At 39.6% G+C, this 13,033-nt stretch overlaps 1 long non-coding RNA gene across 2 annotated transcripts in view; it reads left to right on the top strand.

The window, feature by feature from the left end:
- Positions 1-13,033, top strand: part of LOC133273759 (uncharacterized) — a 260,975-nt gene that overhangs the window by 88,371 nt on the left and 159,571 nt on the right. The window contains exons 3-4 of one of the 2 annotated variants that reach the window (XR_009744931.1): positions 1,683-1,818; positions 11,023-11,065. This is a non-coding gene — a long non-coding RNA (uncharacterized LOC133273759). The remainder of the gene's footprint in view (positions 1-1,682; positions 1,819-11,022; positions 11,066-13,033) is intronic. The other variant, XR_009744930.1, reaches the window with a different exon arrangement.

Raw genomic sequence — 13,033 nt, 5'->3', positions numbered from 1 at the left:
TTCAAAATATCATGGAACACATCCAGAACACAGAGTGGTGTTTTCTTTGGGGCCCAGACCATAGAATGTTTAATTTCTGATACCATTACTAAAAATAGCCATAGGAAAAGACACAGCTTAATATTTTAGATAAACGTTTGGGGAATGGGGGTTAGGGCAACTTGTTTTAGAGCATAATTTCCCTATAGGTTACAATCTATATGATTATAGTAAAATGGTAAAAAAGAATTGTCTGCCCTTGTATTCAGATGGTGGGCACATTGTACCCTTATTAAATACCCATTGCTGTTCCTAACTTCTTGATATTTTTCTTAGTCCTTTCATTTCATATGCTAATCTTCACCTAACTTGTAAAGTTTTGATTGGGTGTTTGATGCTAGTTTCAGAGGTGATGTGTAGTTTGGATTTCCTTGCATTTCCTCAGACATAATTACCCAAAAATATAGCTAGGGAGATTTGTAAGCATATTGCAAACTGGCTAAGAATCTAAGCCAGCAAATATAAGGAAGTCCAGAAGGTCTCAGATCTTGAACACTGTGTATACTGAGGGCATACTCTGCATTACCTTTGATGACTTCTAGCCTCTGCTGAACTTTAGAGCTTACTAGCATTACAATGACCGCTAGATTTTTATTCCTCTTTTCTATTGAAGCTGAAATATTAGTCTTGGGACCCCTTTTCAAATTGACTTGCCCATCTGTACTTTAAATTACACAGCTAGTAGCAGTAATTAGGCTCTTACATTCCTGAATATGGACATGTATGTCAGAAGACTCAAGAAAGTCAGACAGATGAATCTTCCAAATGAGGCAGCAACTGCAGGACTGGAAGGAGCCCTGGCGACCCTGTAACGTGCAGCCACAGCTCTGACAGTTTTTAGAGAACTTGGAAAATCCAAACTGCAACTGGAAAGCACTGTGTATCCCCAGGCAGCCTTAATTTGCATGATCAGCACTTACTCAGCAGAGTACCATAGGTACTGGAAACCTTGGTATATCAAATGGGTCACATTTAACTGTCCTTGAACAATTTCTCCTATGTATTAAACGTAAACAAGCTTTTTGTCATATTCGGCATCACTGTTTCTCTTTTCTTCACACTTTCTTTGATGCAGGGTAATTTTTCTCTAGGAAATTTTAGAGGGCCACAGTGAATATGTTGTGTTGTGCCACTTTATTCCCATAGTCTTGTTTCAGAATTCTGTACTTCTCTCATTTCATTTTATTTACTCCCCCCCCCCCCCCCCGGAGTTGGATAAGTACAACAAATTCCAGCAAAAATTAAGATTTTTTTTTTTTTTAAGAGTCACATTTATAGCTGAGGATTGGAAGACAAATTACACAGTCTCTTTTAGTTTTCTAAACAGTCTCTAGACACTGACTCTTCATCTCTTGTGATGTCAATGCACTGCCCACTGATGGAGCTGCCTGTTGATAATGCAAGAGAACACAGGTTTTCAGAAGCTATAGAAGGAAACTGGTAGTAGATTTCAAATGTAAATAAAGATCATAGGAAAAAGTTCTTTTCTCTTTGACAATAAAATCCAAACAAGCCCTTATCTAACACCCTTTGGGGGTTTCCTGAGATGTGTGAAGTAAAAGGTTTTTCCTTTGTGTTACAGGAGATACCTTTCTGCCCATTAAAATCCTCTCCTTTTTTTTTTTTTTTTTTTTTTTTAATAGCATCCAGGACACCTTTCTCAGAAGCCAGTGAGTGGTTTTACACCCTGAATAGTTTTGAACAGAACTCCATGAAGTCTCTGTATCCTATGCCAAAATGTATGACATGCATTCAGTGTGGAGAAAGAAGACAAAGAAAGTAGGAAAAAAACATCTCTTAAGTTACTTATAGAAAATTACTTACTAAAGAAAGCTTTAAAAAGTGTTGGGTTTAAGCATGCTACTAGCTTTGAAGTAATTAGCTTGCTGTTAAACCTACTGTACACTAATGTCTGAAAGAAAGGGACTATAATTAAATGATAAGTTCTATTTGCTATGCATCTCTGTTGTACAGATTTCTAAGTCTGCAGTCCTGTATATGCAAAAATTCTGTATTTAGAACACCCATTTCCAATTCCCCATATATTGTGAAAGCTTGGATGTCAAACCTGACTGTTACTTTCTGTGAAATACAGGGTGATATGTTAGCAAAAGAACCAGGTTTGTTCAGGATTATTTGGCTCATTCAGTGTGAATATCTAAACACATTAAAAGATTCAGTCCTCAGAGAATTGAACATTCTTTACATACATAGGGCCAAAAGAACTCTCAAGATTAAGCCTTGAATTTTGGTGGCTCAGTTTGAAATAGCTTCGCTTTATTAAACTGTTCATTCTGACTATTAACATCCTTTTATTTTTGCTCTTTTTCTGTTGTTTTTTTTTTAAAGAAAAGCCTTAGGAACATTCACATTCTTGAATAGAAGATTAACAGGACACTTGTACAGACAGATTGCCTTTAAGGACTTTTTTGAATATGTTACCTCCACAGTGTTAAATGTGACTGTCTTAAAACAGTCAAATAAGTGGGATAACTCCCCTCAATGTGTTTTCAATTGCAGATCGTGGCACTTTCGTCCAACAATTTTGAGGAGATAACTTTTAATTACAGTAATAAGAACCACATGGGCAGTGATTGATGCAAACCTGATGTGCTCCATTACTTTATTAATCTTTCTAATTAGAGGCAAAAGAATGCTTTATCTGTTGACGAGAAGAGTTGTGATGTTCTGCTGCACTTTTGTGATTTTAAAGAATTTGACTGCTGACCAGAAATGTGTATATACCTGAGTACAAGAGGTGAGAGGAAGTTGCACAGAGTTTTCTCCTCCAGATTTGTTTACCTTCAGCTCTGTGTGGTGCCATATATGTTGAGGTTATAATATTCTTCTATTAGTTTTACTCTAGTTCTACAAGCTTCTTGTAAGTATAGTTTAGAAACTTAATTAGAGGGCAAGGAAAGAAGAGACAGTTTAACACCACCAGATGTCACAGCCATTGCTTGCCAAAGGGTAGGTTGTATGGGATGTTCAGGAAAGCTTATGAGATACCTTGTTCTTTAACTCAGCTTTAGGAGCTGAGAGAGCTTAGCATGTCCTCGGTCCACTGTGGCTGTTTGAGGCACTTGTAGGATGGTGTGAAAGGCATGTAAACAGGATTATGTTGATTCAAATGCTAATGCTGGTCTTTGAAACAAATCCTGTGAATATTTTATCTGAACTGGTTTAATAGATTCACTTGCCTTGCACATGCAGAAGGTTAGATTCAGTTCCGTATGTTCCTTACCTAACAGGTAAGGCTTAGGCTTCACACATTTGCCTGGAGTTCTTTGTCCTGCAAGCACTCTAAATAGGATTAATGGCCGTGGTGGAGAAACAGCACAGAGGCTTTTCCCACTTACACTATTTGTGATCCAGTCTTTCATATTATATAGTGCCAATAGTGTACCAAGTGAGTTACTAAGAAAGGCAAGGTCCCTGCTCCAGAAGGTTCACATTCTAACTAAAAATATGACATCTCAGGGCTTTATAGAGAAGCATGAAGGCAGTAATATTTCTGGATAGGAAAGGAACAGAAAACTTATGCACATAAGATGTCAAAGGCAAAGTCACTTGTGATACCCAGATTTTGTGGTTCAGATAAGAAACCTGTAAATTAACCTGTATCAGCAGGAGAATTAGTTGAACATCACAAAATGTTCTGCAAACAAGGGAAGAGCAGCACCTGCTTTGAGAGAGCTGAAGTTGTGTAAGCTTCCTGCACTGCTTTAGCAATAGCTTAGAAATGACATGGATTCCAGCCAGTGTCGTGGCTTGGTAGTCTGTGCTACCATGTGAGGATGCTGCCTTTGGGCCTGATCCAAATGTGTTTGAAGTCAGTGGAAGTCTTTCAACTTCAGTGAGTGAGCTGGGGAGGTGTTTTGAGGTGCTTTTTTTGTGCCAGCCAGTTTGGAAGTATCAGTGGGAACAGAGGAGGGGAGAAGTTCAGTTTCTTGTATCAACTGAAAGAAAGGAAAGGGATTTTTTTTTTTTTTTTTAATTAGTGTTATTTCTTAAGAAACATTTGCCAAAAGATCTTTATGCCTGTCACCACAGAAGAAAATGGGACTGGCTTTGGGATAAGGGATAGTAATGGAGAAAGAGGGCATTTCCTTGAGTGGTCTCACTGTGACTCTTTATTTGTGTAATAGAAGTGGGTGTGCAGCTCATCATTGATATAAACGTTTAGTCAGACACAGTCTGCTTTAAAGCCATTCCAGACAACCTTAAATAGACCCACTGGCACTCAGTGCTGTTCAGAGTGTGACCTTGTCTGCAAATGAGTTCCCGATGATTGCCTAAGTGGTGATACTCATAGCAACAGAACTGGAGAAGTTAGGCCCACAAAAAAAAAAAAAAATTGGGCTTGAATTACATTTATTGACAAAATGGTTGTTTCAGCCAAGGCTGTTCATCCATCCCTAGGTCTGGGCACAGTAACTCTCTAGAACCACTCTCTAATGTAACAAGAGTGGCACGAGGGAGTTGAAGTGCTCAGAAAGCCTACATTTGTTTCAATCTGTCACACTCAGTATGAGGATGTATGGTGAAAGCATGGAGGAGATACTGCATTTTGGGATTCCTAGAAGGGTGCCCTGGCATATATTCCTACACACATGTTTGTCATATCTAAATTATTGAGCAATTGAATTTAGTAATAATGACCATGAATTAACCATCTGTCAAAGATAAGGAATGTCTGCTTTAATCCTCAGGCTGCCATGCATGCCTTTATATGGTGCCCACAGCATTCCTTTGGTTGCCAAAGTGGAAGCATGGCAGCAGACCAGAAGTTAACATGGGGAGGGAGGGGGATGCATTCCCTTCCACTCTCTGAGAAATGATTATTCTTTTGCTCATTTGTTTCAGCCAGACTCTAGCAATATCAGAGTTGTTTCTCCAGATTGTTTTGATTTTGCGAAAAAATAACTGCTTTGTGCTGCACATACAGCTCAGCTTTAAAAAATCAGGATCTTTTTCAATTATCGTTAATGTTACCTGAGATATACATTGCATTGAAGGCTTGGAACTGAGAACTATTGGATTTTCTACTTAAATTGTCCCCCATCTTCCAGTTCAATCCATCATCTAAATGAGGCAGTGTATATCTTTTTAAATGTAGTACAAGTGTATCTTCAAAGACTCCAGAGTAGTTCGGAGATCATTTACTAAACTTACTTCCTTGCTGTGTACTTCACCCATGAAAATGAGATTGAATCCTCAACATGCAGAGCAAAGCTTCTAAAGGAAAAGATGTTACAGCTCACTTAGAAGCTAGCAGGCTAACTGGTGGGTACATGTAGGGGGGGGTTGGTTTGTTTTTTTTTCCTGCTTGGACTGAACTTGCCTCCTTACAGCTATTTTCCAAGATCTGTTCTTCCACAGATTACTAACCTCTATTACATTTTTCTATAAAAACTAGCTAAAAATTGTAATGATACTCCTTTCATTTCAGCTGCTTTCCCTGCCCCCACTTCTCCTTTTTAGTCCTTTCTGATGGTCTTAAGTTCTCCTAACTGGTCCACTTTGACCTTGTAAGTTATAGAAACATCCATATGGAAAGCATCAAGATGCTTAATGACTTTCATGATTTCTTAGGGAGGGAAACAGGGAGCAGGGGAAGCAAAGTTCATTCATCGTACAGTAAGCTCACTGATCTACATGAAGTGATCAGTCTTCTCACCTGTCTCACAGTAGCTGAATGTGGTCACCAGGGCTGCCTCCTTGCTGCCTGGGACTTAAGAGATGATGGTATTGAGGAGAAAGGTTCTTCATCCTTCACCATGGGTTGTCAAAAGCTGAGCAGCTAAATGGCTGCTAGTAATTTTATCAGCTTGAGGAGTTCCTGTATGTCTCCTGCTCCATACATCATCTTTGGAAGAATCATCCACTCTCTGTTTGGAACAGTTTCAGGTCCCTTTTGCACAACCTGGACTATAGGGCCGAGCATCTAGTCCAAGCAGCAGGAGGTGACTCTCAGTGCTTTCTTGTCCCATAGTGAGAGATTATAAATGTGCTGTCATGTGCTTCTTGCAGAGGCTTCTCAGTGGCTATCTAGAACTTCCCTCAGGTTCTGATCAGACTTTCTCCATTTCCATTTGCTAAGGCTGCTTTGCTGCTAATGCGTGAGGAAAAGGAAAACAACCCTGAAATGGAAAGAAATACAGGCAACTCCAAAAGCAATACAGCTTTTCAGTGCCGGCTGAACTGATCACAGGGCATGGGGCATGTTTTTAAAAGACTTCTCATTTGTTTCCTGAAGAGTCACATACCATGAGTGGTTAATTTGGGCTGGACTGGTTCTTACATTTCAACAATAGTTCATGCTAACATACAAGTATGTAGCTTTGTCCTGCAAAATATTGTTCAATGCAATCACTTAAACAATCTTTAGCTTGCACTTTTTGCTTCCCCCCCCCCCCCCCCCCCCCCCGCATAGCCCCCCTTGAAATGTAGGTGGTCACCCAAAGTAAACAGAATTCCTTCTACTCCTTCCACATCTGCTATGTGTTATCTGGCACTCACCTCTGACCCTGATATTCATCATAAGAATAAGAATTGCATCCTATTCAGCTGGTTGCATGCACTTTAACTCCAGTGATCACTGGCTGTTGAAATAGCATGTGCTGGGAGCAGAAATTGCTGAGGCAGCATCAGGGTGTTCAAACTGGACTGTTCCACTTTCTTGTACACTTTGGGATAGTTAAACAGAGTTCTGGAGACAAGCAGCTCAGCACAGTGTACTGGGGGAAAGACTTTGGTATCATTTAGGATTATACTTCATAGTGAATGCAATGCAACGAGTTCAATACTGACTCTTAAGGGGGTTTGAAAACAGACTAGTTCTCTTCCCTAGCTGCTGTATCAAATGATGTGATTCATCCGTATAGAGAAACTGTATCTTTCTGTGTGGAAGCAGTGAGTTTGAAAGTACGTTTGTGTTGCAAACAGCAGTTAGTGATCCTCTTTCTTTGGTTTAATAACACCATTCCACGTGACCTACTGGTATTATTCACGGAACTAGGTAATTTTCGTTGTGAGCAGGAATTTAAAATCTGACCTTAAATGTGAGGATCCATGTGTTGAGATGGATGAGTACTGAACTGGTCTCTGTGACCCCGCTAAATGGAACCCATCTGAAATATTATTTATTCACAATGATGAACAGAATTACTTTTTGGACACTCTGGAGGAAGAAATAAAACTGCCAATTCGCTTGCCAAGGGGGGATTGATTAAAGATTGGGGAACTTCCCAGCTGGAACTAGAATCTTCTTTGTTTGCTGTGTGCATTCTGCTGCTTACCTCTCTTCTGTGGCAGGAGTGTGAGCAAGGAGCCCTCTGCTAGTTCCCTAATCTTCAAACAAAGATGTCCTTATACCAGCACCAGGTGATCTCTGCCATACCAGCAAAAACTGTTCTTGCACAGGCACTTGTATTCAGAGGGCTATCATGTGGATTACAAGCATCTGGTAATGCTCAGTGATACATACTGATTATCAGTATGTGAATAGATTTATTTTTTTTTCCCTTTAAATTGGATGTGCTTCTTCACTTTCCAAGTTGGTTTCCTTGAACATGTCTGTATTTATATTTTGCAAAATTAACAAGGGATAAAACAGGTGCTGAGGATATAAATTATGTCATTATATAAGCAGAGATGTACTATGTAATGGGCAGAGAAGAAAAGCAGATTAAAATATGGGAGGCAGGATTCTCAGCCAGGAAATATGTTTGAAATAGACTGTAAAGTGAAATGAAAAGAATCAAATGAAAATGAACTTCAGTGGTATCTAAGTGGTTTCAGTTTGTGCATTGTACAAAATCATGCATTGTCCTTTGGTGCCCTTTTCATCTTGTTTATTTGAATAAAGAAGACCAGTTAGTTTGAAAGGTAGTTCTTGGTATCAGAATTGACTTCTGATCACACTATCATTTCACAATTCTTTAGACATCAGGAACACTTGAAAGTAGATGCACATGTTTGCGGGGATTTTTCTTTTCCTCCAGAGAGATTCAATTATTTATGCTAGAATTCTTCTTATTTTGAGTTATTTTTATAATTGACTCAAAGCTGTGTAGGCTGATACAGCCCCAAGTTACCTTTGTGATCTGAAAGATCCTCAAAATGGCCAAATAGAATAACTTTGTCACTTGTTTCTCATACCAGTTTTGACAATGGGTCATTTCATAGATGTCTAAAATGATCTTTAGTCACGTTTTATGAAGCCAGAACTGTAATCCAATAACAATTTTCTGGCTAAGTGCTTCTCGCTTGCCACTGGGGACTAACTGCATCACTGTTGCTGCTCTTAAAATGAGCTTAAGCTAAAAGGACACAAATTTCATATTTCTTTCCCTATTTTCTTGAGAGTAATCTAAGAAAATAATATTTTAAATAATTGCATTCTGGTTCCTGAGGGACATCAGCATAATTGCATTGAAGATACCTTTATGTTTTTTATGTATTTATTTATTAACAAAGAAGTGCATTCCATCTGTAAATCAAACGATTGGTCCAGTGGCACAAAACAATAAAGCAGTGAAGCCTCTAGTTCATTAAATTGGAATAGAGGGATTGAATTACAAATTTATGTTGGTTTAAATTTCATATTATAAATTCTGGGATTCTAAGATGTAAGGGGAAAAATGTTCCCCAGGATGCAGACCTACACTTTCAGCCAGGAAGATTTATATAAGACTCACTGGAGACGAAGGAAGGCTGAGACTGCCATGGTTCATCTGGTACGTGGTGGGCATGTCACAGAAGACACAACAACAAAACCCCAAATCCATATTTAAACTGAGGATACTCTGGAGAGGTTACTTTTAAATATGCATAGTTTGACATGCTGGATTCTGAAACTCCACAATATGAAGGTCAAGTAACAGAAGAAATGAACAGTGAGAGAGATGCTTCATAAACCTTAAGTGATTTCATTTCATTCCTGTGTTCTCTCTCCTGTCACCTACCCTAGTGTTTTTTTCAGTGTATTCTTGTATTCAAAACATTCAATTCGCTATTAGGCTTACTTTATTCTGATCATTTCAGTTTGATTTCTGTCTTTAACAGTCTCTGGAGTTGCCTGTAGAAGCAAATGTAAAACCCATGAGACAGTATGTTCTCTTCAGAGTTGTTCTATTGACTGAATTCCTGCTGTTGGGACCTAGTCCTCTGATATGAAATCTTAACTGGCTCTTATTTCAGCTTCAACACCACAGGCAAATCACCTTCTGAGAACTGCATGTGCCTCAGTGTTACACTCTTGAAAAGCTGAATTTGTTTCCTCCTTGAGTAACACCACATGGTTTACAAAGGCTGCCCTCAGATTTTCTGAGGAAATCTTAGCTAATCTTTCCCTTTCTAACGTAAAATTGATCATTAATCTCTGCCACCTCTATGGCAATCTGTCAGGAATGTTTAGGAATTGACAACTGATTCAGTGAATCTGAGATGATGTGATGTTTCCAGCATTTCTGCAATGGAGCCACACTTTCTGTGAATATAAACCACATCCCCCTTTCCTCTGAGCCTTCTCTTCATCTCTGTGGGCTGTTGTTTGGAAACCAGAGAAGCGCAGCAAAGTATTTTAGTTTTGTCTCTATTCAGTGCCACATCTCACCTTTTGCTGGGTTTTAAGGAAGCTACTACAGTTAGTTCAATACGTCTGTAAAATAGCATGTGACAGCCTTGTTTCACAGTCTTTCTCAGGTGGAAGATGCAGTTATGACTGGGGCATTTGCCTGCTAGAAGTGTAGTCTTTATTTGTAGAAAACTCAGTTATTTGATCTACTCATTGATGTACTTCACCATTAATTCTGATACACAAATGATAAAGGTTCTTCCAGGTTAAAATTTGCCCTGGTTTCATGGGAAGGGATTTTAGACTCTCCTGACCACTAGAAATGGCATTCTCCACCCCTCCTCAGCATAGGGTGAAGGCTATGAGCAAGAATTGAGGCACGTTCATGAGTACCAGCTCTCTGCTTAAACCAAGGTCAATGTGGATCAGGTTCCTCAGGGCTGGTCCTGTCAAGTTTTGCACATCTTCAGGAATAGGGATTGCACAATCTCTATGGTTTACCTGTTAGTATTTTGCTATCCTAATGGTGATTTATTCCTCCCTCTCTCTCCCTTAACAGTATTTAATTGCAGTATTCCTTGTTGCAGCTTGGTGTCCATTATGTCTCATCAGTCACTTGTGCACCACTCAGGAATCTGACACTCTATGTCTTAGTAGTTGAAGACTACTTCAGACTCTATTTGAGACTGACTGCACTTGCTCTTGTTTATATGAAACTTCTCTGTCTCGCAGAGCTCCAAAATGTCCAAGAAATAGTATTCTGCTTTTAGTAGCTCCTTAGACCTTATTTTTAGCATTGTGTTGAGCCTCATCTAAGGTTGATTGAAGGGGGCTAAACATACTTTTGTGTAAGAATCGGGTTTTCTACCTAAAGGTCTGTAATGTAGACACTTTTGGGATCTGTAAGGTGTATAATTTAGATTTGATAACCGTAATCTCAAAAGCTGGTTTATGAAGGACAGTTGTGCCTTTGCAGATCATACTTTTGCTACAAAACCTCATGACACTTTGAGTGCATTATCTCACTGAAGCTGCATGTATTTCCCTTGAGGTGATGACTGAACACCATAAACTTCAGTTGTTTCCAAAGGCTCAGAGAGGCCTAGGGGTCCTGAGCATTAGTTTATGCCCACTGTCCATAATGTTTTTGAAGCTTATCTTTCTATACCTCAGTGACTCAGAGTATATAAGTGTTTCCATAATATGAGAACTCTAAATGGAAGAAAGGTGCTGATAATCAAGTATGAACCAGATTTCAGGATGATAAGACATTCACCTTTCATTACAGATCTGGCCTTGCTATTCCTTAATCCTGCCAGGAGGATGATGCTAGGTGGCCGGACAAGATAATCCTAAAGTGAGTTCAGTTACTAACTGTTGTTTGTGTTTGTTTTTCTTTCTAGCATTCTCAAATGGGAGATCATCTGACAAGCAAAGTATTTACTGGTAAGTCACACAACTGATTTTATGCCAATTCTTTTGCAAAAGTATTGAATTTAGTGATGTGAAAGTGACAATCTGCAGATCAGAAAGGCAAAGTCTAGGGAATACTCGAGAAGTACTAGCAAAATGACATATTCAGAGTTGGAGAATGTAACACAGTTGTAAGTCATTCTAATCCTTACAGACCACTTCCAAGACATAAAACTGTATTAGAGAAATAAGTCATTTTTCTATATCAGCTCTATCTTGAATCTCTTTATTGAAACACAGGTTTCCAGGTCTGTGAGTCATCCTCGTGTGCCAGATAAGGTTTAACCTGTTGTTTCTTCAGCTACAGTTTTGTATGTGAATTCCCTTCTCTCTCTTATGGATACGTATACCCCTACCTTCTCCCGTTGCCTGTCTCACACCATAGAGAAGTGTAAAAGCTGTTCTCTTCCTCTGCCTTCAGAACAAATAAAGTGGTGATTTACTTTGTTATTTTAAAGGGGATGTTCCTCTAATCTGTGAGTCATGAGATTAATTGAAAAGTAAATGAAAGAACTTGCATTTATCTTTGTTGTGTAATAGGTGCTATTTTTCTGAGGGAAATTACTGAACTGTATACTTCATATATTAGAAATCTGAGTGTATATGAAACTAAGCAGGTGAGTTGATAGACAGATATGGTTTGAGATCTCTCTGCCTCTCACTAATTTTTGGCAGCAGTATATTGTCAGATTAGGAGTATTTTACCATCAGAATCAGCTACTGAAAAGTGGTGCTGGACCCTGTGCTCCAAGGAGCTGCATCTACCCAGATGCAGCCCACCTGGGAGGACACTGTTGCTTATAATCACGTATATTATAGAATCATAGAATAGTTAGGGTTGGAAAGGACTCAAGATCATAAAGTTCCAACCCCCCTGCCATGGGCAGGGGCGCCTCACACTAAACCATGGCATCCAAGGCTCTGTCCAACCTGGTCTTGAGCACTGCCAGGGATGGAGCATTCACAACTTCCCTGGGCAACCCATTCCAGTGCCTCACCACCCTAACAGGAAAGAACTTCTTCCATATATCCATTCTAAACTTCCCTGTTTAAGTTTTAACTTGTTACCCCTTGTCCTGTCACTAAAGTCCCTAATGAAGAGTCCCTCCCCAGCATCCCTATAGTCCCCCTTCAGATACTGGAAGGCTGCTATGAGGTCTCCACGCAGCCTTCTCTTCTCCAGGCTGAGCAGCTCCAACTTTCTCAGCCTGCCTTCATACGGGAGGTGCTCCAGTCCCCTGATCATACTCGTGGCTTCCTCTGGACTTGTTCCAACAGTTCCATGTCCTTTATATGTTGAGGACACCAGAACTGCACACAATACTCCTAAGTGAGGTCTCACGAGAGCAGAGGGGCAGGATCACCTCCTTTGACCTGCTGGTCATGCTCCTTTTGATGCAGCCCAGGATACAGTTGGCTGTCCTTTCATGAGTGTCACATGCAAACCACAGCTTCCATTATCTTTTTCCCTTTCTTAACATCATTCTTCTTGTCTGACCATTTTCTGATTCCCTCCATTGCTCCTTTGAAGTGAGTTTGCTCTTTTCAGCTCTGGCACAGGCATTTCTGCCTATATTCCAGATGTCTGTGAGGACCAAACAGGGCATTACTGTCTATAGGACAAACTATATGGGAATACATATGGCAGAGCAAAATATTGGCTACCTCAGGCCAATATTGGCTAACAATGAAGCCACAGTGGGTAAAGAAATAATGTAAGGAATTGTGGCAAGAAGAGAAGTAAACTGTCACATTTAAGGTTTTTTGTTGTTGGTTTGTGTTTTTACTTTGCTCTGACAATCTAGAAGTTTTAAGCCTACTGCTGGGACATTAGTTATTTCTTGTCTGAGGTACTGCATTTAGTATTGTACTACAGTATTGTGAACAGGTTGTGAACGGGCTAAACAATGTGGGTTCAGTTTTGTAACCATGAAAGTAGAC

This window comes from Pezoporus flaviventris, unplaced genomic scaffold (assembly GCF_033815535.1).
Source record: "Pezoporus flaviventris isolate CSIRO_AGI_PZ_B2104156 unplaced genomic scaffold, CSIRO_AGI_Pfla_v1 ptg000001l, whole genome shotgun sequence".
NCBI classification, from domain to species: domain Eukaryota; kingdom Metazoa; phylum Chordata; class Aves; order Psittaciformes; family Psittacidae; genus Pezoporus; species Pezoporus flaviventris.
This window is presented reverse-complemented; position numbering and strand designations above follow the sequence as displayed.